The 9,008-nt window shown below is 38.4% G+C and overlaps 1 protein-coding gene across 2 annotated transcripts in view; it reads left to right on the top strand.

Annotated features, from left to right (window-relative positions):
- The first annotated feature begins 1,644 nt into the window (after positions 1–1,644).
- LOC124262168 (allatostatin-A receptor-like) overlaps positions 1,645–9,008 on the top strand; it is a 51,353-nt gene continuing 43,989 nt past the window's right edge. Inside the window, exon 1 of one of the 2 annotated variants that reach the window (XM_046696625.1) lies at positions 1,645–1,737. The gene's annotated coding sequence lies outside the window, so the exon portion shown is untranslated. The remainder of the gene's footprint in view (positions 1,738–9,008) is intronic. The other variant, XM_046696624.1, reaches the window with a different exon arrangement.

Raw genomic sequence — 9,008 nt, 5'->3', positions numbered from 1 at the left:
TCCTTCTAACTTGACTTATTGATTCTAATTTCACTTTGGTTTTGTTAGTGTGGTTTAGTGTAAGAGTATATTAAGTTTTGCATCTGTTGTGCTGCCAGCTGGCATGCCACCATCATTTCATCATAAAAACGTGACAAGCTGGTTATATATCAATTTCGCAGCATCATGCTATTCCTGACGATATCATATTACAGACAACCACAATTGTATGCTTTCATAGTTGGATATGTTTTAATTTATGGCGAGCATTGTCTACATCTACCAGTGACGAAACGGATGGCTGAAATCGTGTTGGGGATTTATGCACTGTAAATCTAGTCTAAAAATATGTATTTATTTATTTTAATTTATTTATTTATGTATTTATTTATTTCAATAAAGAAACGATAATTAAGTAAAGTAACACAAACATTCAACATTTATTTGTTTAAGAAAAACGTTAATTTAAATTTTTACCCCACCTGTATTATTAGCATAAATGTAAAGACTATTTCAGATTTCTGTTGTTGAACTCTGAAAAAATCTTAAGTTGTTGTTTTGGTACCAAATTCTCTCCTGTAAACTGCCCTTTAAAGTGCATGGGAATGTTAAATCAATTGAAATAAAAATTAGGTACACTATAGGTGAGTTGATATATTGACAACATAATACATTTATCACCTTTCTAAAGATATTAAGGCTAAAAAGCATTTTTCTAGCATTTCCGACAGTACTTTAGTTTTAGTTGCTAGTGGCCCATAGCTCGTGTTGTAATAGCATTACATGTTCTGATTCTGCAGGTGTTGAGTAGAATATTTTAGTATTTCAATGGTTAGTTTTTGGATTCGAATTTTGTGATAGCTTACTCATGTTTTACTGTACTTTGTGACAACTGTTTATCATAATTAAGTTCCCTATAAGGCTCAGATAGCGCCGTCGTGACGATAAACTTTACCCCACTCGCTCACGACATATTGATTATTTTTGTCCTTCATCATGTTCCATTCAGTTATCGTATCAGTAGTATCAGAATGGTAACCCTTGCTGAAACAGTTTTGAAATAAACCCTACTTAAATTATTCATTTTGATAAGGACTTGTGAATTATCACCCACTTTAAATAACGGCATATGCGGTATTACGGGGCGCTTGGGTAAAGCGTTCCCTCGTACGCTGAAAATCTGGGTTCGATTCCCCACGTGGGTAAAATGTGTGAAGCCTATTTTTGTGTACCCCGCAGTTATATTGATTGAATATTGAACTCACTCACTCTCTCACTCACTCACCAACAGACGCTCGACACCACACTAAAGCTTGAACGTTAAAAATGCTTGCCTTAAGTGTTATAGTTTTCTGAAGCGTAAATATAAACTGAAATTATTTAGATGTGAAAAAATCCTCTTTCACGGTGGTTGCGCCAAACTGTGTCAATGGCATGCATAATTTTATGCAAATCAGATACTTTGTCCTTTACTAAAGAGTAAACAAAAGTATCGATTTAGTCATGCAATATTGGGATTAATCAAACAAGTCCATTAACCCCAAAAGCATAATTTACGATAATCGATATGGCCAGATATAATCAAAATATCACAAGATGTGCGACATAAAGAAGCGCTACAATTTCGACGATGAATGGAATCTGTCCACATCCCTTCAGTGCGCATGTCGGTCAAAGCGCAACTGGGTCGGTGGCTTCAAGCAGGGAGAGAGTTAGGACGATGTTTACCGGAGACGGCGGATGATATTAACTTTGACAGTAAGTTAAAAACCTTTCTTAAGTCACTTAACATCTACTTTTGTCATTTGTTTTTGCTAGGAACGAGCCGTTTCTGTGTAAATCACTTCGCAAGAAATGACACAGGCAGTTGTGTTGATAGCGTGTTGGTTCATTGTTCACTCAGCTGATCACACGGCTCTGTTTGTAGATAACTTGGAATCTGCGTGAAATATGCCTCTATGATTTACTTTACCCTCCCCCTTTCACGTTTCCATTCGATCATGTTAACAACCCTCTGCTTGTTTGCGTAAGTACGCTCTATCCCGTTGTTGTACAGGCAGCGAAGCATGACCGCGACCGTCCCTGACCTGGGAGATACTCAACAAGCACATCGAGGTTATGGAAGCTGTTTTACGCTTGTTGGCCTATATTCTACCTCAAATAATGCTGTGCATATGACAAACACGTTTTATGACTAAGTGAGGAATGATATATAAGCTCAAATGGCTCAGAAAGACTCACTATAGCTCACACCAGCTGTTTAATCGTATTACGAGTTGGCCTACATTTCTGGGCGACCCAGCTCGCCGTCAGCAGTTGATCAGCTGTTCAAAACCGAATGCGTTTCATCAGCCTTATGCATCGACTGACTCACTGACTGTTGTCAGAAATAAATGTAGCATTGTGTAGATTCAGTCTGTCAATATAACGTACATTGATGCTTGAAATGATCGGACGCTATGGTTTGTGATCGGGTCACGTTCAGCCTCTGAGCCCTAATAAAGCCCTGCATTTCAGTGTACATTGTATAAGGTCCGTGTTTCGCTGTGTATGCGCATATGACATAGCGTTCAGCGTGTCTGGCTTGTCAGTTTCTTGTTCATTTCGTGTACATTTCATGTACACTTCTGCCTCGGACCTCCGACCCACACGTCCGACCTGTCACTATGTTGTCAGTGCCGTTTACATTTCAATCTATCACTTGTGTATCAAGAAGTTTAATTCAAAATCCAAAACATTCAGGAATATCGGTTTTATTTGAACTGGGAAGTTATTTTGTCATGAAAACCGTTGTGTGAAGAAATGGTCGATTCTGCACTTTGCTTCAACCAACGGCAATAATGATTAATGCGATGCCTTTTTAAAATGTTCTCAGTCTAATATCACGACTAAAGCACCACCAACGATCGTTTGTGATGCTATTTCCCCGAGAGCTGCAAGATTGCAGTGATTACAATTAACAGCTGTAATGGAGACCCCATCAAACCCAACCAATCGTTTTACAAAATATGAAAAAGTAATGCACAATTATTGCTGTAAGATGTTATTATATCACGGAAAGCATTATTTAATTTTATGTTATCACTTCCTGGGTGTTGTTAAGCTGTTAGTGCTTTGTGTTGCAGCATGCGTGTAATGCTTCTTATCATGTCAATTGTCACAAGCATCTGTAGAGGATGCACATCTGATATGTTACATAATGTATATATGGCGTGTTTGAAAATGTAGGTGTCTCACGAGTGACCATATAAATTGTTTTCTTTTTATTAAATGGTATCTGGTCACAGATCGATCACGATGAAACAGTGATTCGTTCATTCGGTGGTTCGTTCCACCTACGCGCGCACACACACACACGCACGTACATACAAATTTATTTTTGGCCTTTATCTATAGCAACACCAGATGTGACCTCTTAGTGGCTAGAAGCAAACTACCGCTTAGTCTCTGAATAACAAATCCATTTAAATTGAAAAGAGATTCAGCTTAAGTGATTCTTGAACCTTAGGAAATCTAGACTTGCTTTATTTAGGACTTTAGCACTGCAGAGAGGACAAGGCAGTAGGGAAATTAATGTGGTTCAGGGACTATGAGACAGACTACGACTAGAAGTAACAAAGCATTTTGCTCAGTGTTGCAGCTAGAAGTATGTTTATAATGTAAAATAACTATATATTAAATCTGTTCGTTACTCAACAAACCTGTAGATGTATATTTGGTATCAATTTGTATCGACAGTCCTAAATGAAGCAAGTCTAGATTTCCACCAGGTTCTGAATCTCTGGTCTGCCTTGGGCTCCTTTTCAATTTAAATGGGTTTATTTGTTACAATCAACATTATATATTCAGAGACTAAGCGCTAGTCTACAACACTCAGAGCAAGGAGGGCTATTGATTAATTAGATATAGTAGCAGTAATCTGTCTCAGTTCGCATTGTTTCCACTTCTGTCCAGCCCTTTCTGCAACGTCAAAGCTCTAAATGAAGCAAGTCTAGATTTGCTCAGGTCCAGTGTGTGTTTATAATTTGAATCTTCCTTCTCACTGGGGCTTCTTTTCAATTTAATTTTTTTTCTTTTTTTTTCATTCAATCAAAAGTATATATATTCAGAGACTAAGCGTTAGTCTATAGGAGAAGCAACATCCGCCAGTATACAAACAATACAAGTAGTTTCCTCTTCAGACCTTTTTCACAAGGTAACACAATCGTGATGTCATTTCTTTGTTTAGTGACGACTAAATAATACATTTGCAAGTGCGCATTGTAAGTGGTTTAAAGAATACCGCGTGGATTACCCTCTTTCTGAATATATTAGCTCCAATGATGCTTTTGACATCAAACTGTGATGCATTAATACAAAAGTCGAAGTCCTGAATAGATATATGATATGATGTGATATGTGATATGATGTGATATGTGGTATGATATGATACGATACGATACGATACGATACGATACGATATGATGTTAAAGGCTTCTATTTATATACAAAAACTGTTTATGTCAAGAAAAGCGTGACTAAAATGTTACTCTTAATTTCGTAACATGGGCCTACATTACGGAATAAAGTCTGCCTGTAATCATATTAAAGGCATATGTTTCAATGAATATTCAAGCATATATACGTATACATATAAGCATATGTATTATATATTTATGTTAAATGTCGTAATACATTATGATATCAGTCACTGGATTGTTTGGTCCAGACTCATTTGTTTATATGTCATATACATGTAGCCGAAATATTGCGGAGTATCAGGTCAAACAAGATACAAACAAACCAGCCTAAGGGTGCTTCTCATCTCCTTGTCATAACAGTTGTGGCAAGCTTGTCGCTGAAACCCTGACTGTCGGAGTAAATTTCCAGGATACCGTTATCTATCTGGGGTAGTGCGGTGTGTATCATTGTTACGATGTATTACGTGACGTTCATCACCGGATACGTTTAATAATGGGGCAAGCAATAAATGTTTGTAAAATCCATACAAATACAACTGTCCCTCAAAGATGCAACTGAAAAAGAGCCCTTGTCACGATACTGATTGTTTTTCTTAGTTATTGCACTGATGGATTCAATTATGAATGTCATACGAGCTCTGTCATACCATTGTGGACATGAATAATTCAATAGACATCTGGTGATGTATTTTGTGTAGTTTGTCTAACAGTCCCTTAACCATATTCTTTTATCTTCTGCCCAGCCCTTCCTGCAATGCCAAAGACCTAAATGAAGCAAGTCTAGATTTCTTCAGGTTCAGCGATCTCCTATCTCACTGGGGCTCCTTTTCAGTTCATAAGGAATCGTTGGTTTCTATCAAATTTATATACATTCCGAGACTTAAGCGTTAGTCTATAGTTTGTGTACCGTTTGGTGAAAACAATAGTAATTATGTAGTGACACACTGCGTCATCCACTGTAACCTGAAGGACACGAAAATATTTTAGCAGTAAATACTTCCTCACATGGTATTGTCAGGGATTATTTGTGATCCGCTTCCTTTATATTTACTACCTATTTTGAATTTTACACATTCTCTGATTATTCATGTTTCGTGACTGTTTATATTCTTCGTAAACGAATGCGTGTACACCCCATTAACAAAAATGAAGTTATAATGTCCTTATGCACTGTTCTTATATGTTATCTCAAATGTTGTCCTTATACGCTGTCCTTACACACGGTCGTCATACGCTGTCCTTATACGCTGTCCCTATAGGCTGTCCTTATAGGCTGCCCATATATGTTGTCCTTATACGCTGTCCTTATACGCTGTCCTTATAGGATGCCCATATATGCTGTCCTTATACGCTGTCCTTATAGGCTGTCCTCATATAGGCTGCCCATATATGCTGTCCTTATACGCTGTCCCTATAGGCTGTCCTCATAGGTTGCCCATATATGCTGTCCTTATACGCTGTCCCTATAGGCTGTCCTCATAGGTTGTCCTTATAGGATGCCCATAAATGTTGTCCTTATACGCTGTCCTTATACACTGTCCTCATATAGGCTGCCCATATATGCTGTCCTTATACGCTGTCCTTATAGGATGCCCATATATGCTGTCCTTATACGCTGTCCTTATAGGCTGTCCTCATATAGGCTGCCCATATATGCTGTCCTTATACGCTGTCCCTATAGGCTGTCCTCATAGGTTGCCCATATATGCTGTCCTTATAGGCTGTCCTTATAGTATGCCCATATATGCTGTCCTTATACGCTGTCCTTATAGGATGCCCATATATGCTGTCCTTATACGCTGTCCTTATACACTGTCCTTATAGGATGCCCATATATGCTGTCCTTATACACTGTCCTTATAGGATGCCCATAAATGTTGTCCTTATACGCTGTCCTTATAAACTGTCCTCATATAGGATGCCCATATATGCTGTCCTTATACACTGTCCCTATAGGCTGTCCTCATAGGTTGCCCATATATGCTGTCCTTATACGCTGTCTTTATAGGATGCCCATATATGCTGTCCTTATACGTTGTCCTTATAGGATGCCCATATATGCTGTCCTTATACACTGTCCTCATAGGCTGCCCATATATGCTGTCCTTATACATTGTCCTTATAGGATGCCCATAAATGTTGTCCTTATACACTGTCCTTATACACTGTCCTCATATAGGATGCCCATATATGCTGTCCTTATACGCTGTCCTTATAGGATGCCCATATATGCTGTCCTTATACGCTGTCCTTATAGGCTGTCCTCATAAAGGCTGCCCATATATGCTGTCCTTATACGCTGTCCCTATAGGCTGTCCTCATAGGTTGCCCATATATGCTGTCCTTATAGGCTGTCCTTATAGTATGCCCATATATGCTGTCCTTATACGCTGTCCTTATAGGATGCCCATATATGCTGTCCTTATACACTGTCCCTATAGGCTGTCCTCATAGGTTGCCCATATATGCTGTCCTTATACGCTGTCTTTATAGGATGCCCATATATGCTGTCCTTATACGTTGTCCTTATAGGATGCCCATATATGCTGTCCTTATACACTGTCCTTATAGGATGTCCATATATGCTGTCCTTATACATTGTCCTTATAGGATGCCCATAAATGTTGTCCTTATACACTGTCCTTATACACTGTCCTCATATAGGATGCCCATATATGCTGTCCTTATACGCTGTCCTTATAGGATGCCCATATATGCTGTCCTTATATGCTGTCCTTATAGGCTGTCCTCATAAAGGCTGCCCATATATGCTGTCCTTATACGCTGTCCCTATAGGCTGTCCTCATAGGTTGCCCATATATGCTGTCCTTATAGGCTGTCCTTATAGTATGCCCATATATGCTGTCCTTATACGCTGTCCTTATAGGATGCCCATATATGCTGTCCTTATACGCTGTCCTTATACACTGTCCTTATAGGATGCCCATATATGCTGTCCTTATACACTGTCCTTATAGGATGCCCATAAATGTTGTCCTTATACGCTGTCCTTATACACTGTCCTCATATAGGCTGCCCATATATGCTGTCCTTATACGCTGTCCTTATAGGATGCCCATATATGCTGTCCTTATACGCTGTCCTTATACACTGTCCTTATAGGATGCCCATATATGCTGTCCTTATACACTGTCCTTATAGGATGCCCATATGTGCTGTCCTAATACGCTGTCCTTATACATTGTCCTCATAGGCTGCCCATATATGCTGTCCCCATATGGTGTCCTCATACGATGTGTGTAGCCTATGTGTAAGGATGTTGTGCATATGGTGGGTGTTCAAAGCTGATGTTTATAGATGTGAGTATAGTTTATATGTTTAGATGTGTAGTGGTGTGTGTAGTTGAAGTATGTATCGTATGTCTATAAATGATGTACGTGTGTAGTGGTGTGTGTAGTTGAAGTATGGATCTTGTGTGTATAAATTATGTATGTGTGTAGTTGAAGTATGTATCTTGTGTATAAATGATGAGTGTGTTGCTGAAGTATGTATCGTATGTGTATAAATGGTGTACGTGTGTAGCTGGTGTGTGTAGCTGAAGTATGTATCGTATGTGTATAAATGATGTTCGTGTGTAGCTGGTGTGTGTAGCTGAAGTATGTATCTTGTGTGTATAAATGATGTATGTGTGTAGTTGAAGTATGTATCGTATGTGTATAATGATGTATGTGTGTAGTTGAAGTATGTATCGTATGTGTATAAATGATGTACGTGTGTAGCTGGTGTGTGCAGTTAAAGTATGTATCGTATGTGTATAATGATGTACGTGTGTAGTTGAAGTATGTATCGTATGTGTATAAATGATGTACGTGTGTAGCTGGTGTGTGTAGCTGAAGTATGTATCTTATGTGTATAAATGATGTATGTGTGTAGTTGAAGTATGTATCGTATGTGTATAATGATGTATGTGTGTAGTTGAAGTATGTATCGTATGTGTATAAATGATGTACGTGTGTAGCTGGTGTGTGCAGTTAAAGTATGTATCGTATGTGTATAATGATGTACGTGTGTAGTTGAGTTGAAGTATGTATCGTATCTGTATAAATGATGTACGTGTGTAGCTGGTGTGTGTAGCTGAAGTATGTATCGTATATGTATAAATGATGTATGTGTGTAGTGGTGTGTGTAGTTGAAGTATGCATCGTATGTGTATAAATGATGTATGTGTGTAGTGGTGTGTGTAGTTGAAGTATGTATCGTGTGTGTATAAATGATGTACGTGTGTAGCTGTGTGTGTAGTTAAAGTATGTATCGTGTGTGTATAAATGATGTGCGTGTGTAGTTGAAGTATGTATCGTATGTGTATAAATGATGTACGTGTGTAGTGGTGTGTGTAGTTGAAGTATGTATCGTATGTGTATAAATGATGTACGTGTGTAGCTGGTGTGTGCAGTTAAAGTATGTATCGTATGTGTATAATGATGTACGTGTGTAGTTGAAGTATGTATCGTATCTGTATAAATGATGAGTGTGTATGTTAAGTATAGCTGTGATGTGTAGCTGATAGTGAACTATGCACGACAGAAAGAGCGGTAACCTTCTCCTCAG

This window comes from Haliotis rubra, unplaced genomic scaffold (assembly GCF_003918875.1).
Source record: "Haliotis rubra isolate DU_JTF1 unplaced genomic scaffold, ASM391887v1 Scf825, whole genome shotgun sequence".
NCBI lineage: Eukaryota > Metazoa > Mollusca > Gastropoda > Lepetellida > Haliotidae > Haliotis > Haliotis rubra.
The sequence above is the reverse complement of the archived record's forward strand: the minus strand, read 5'-3'. Positions and strand labels throughout refer to the sequence as shown.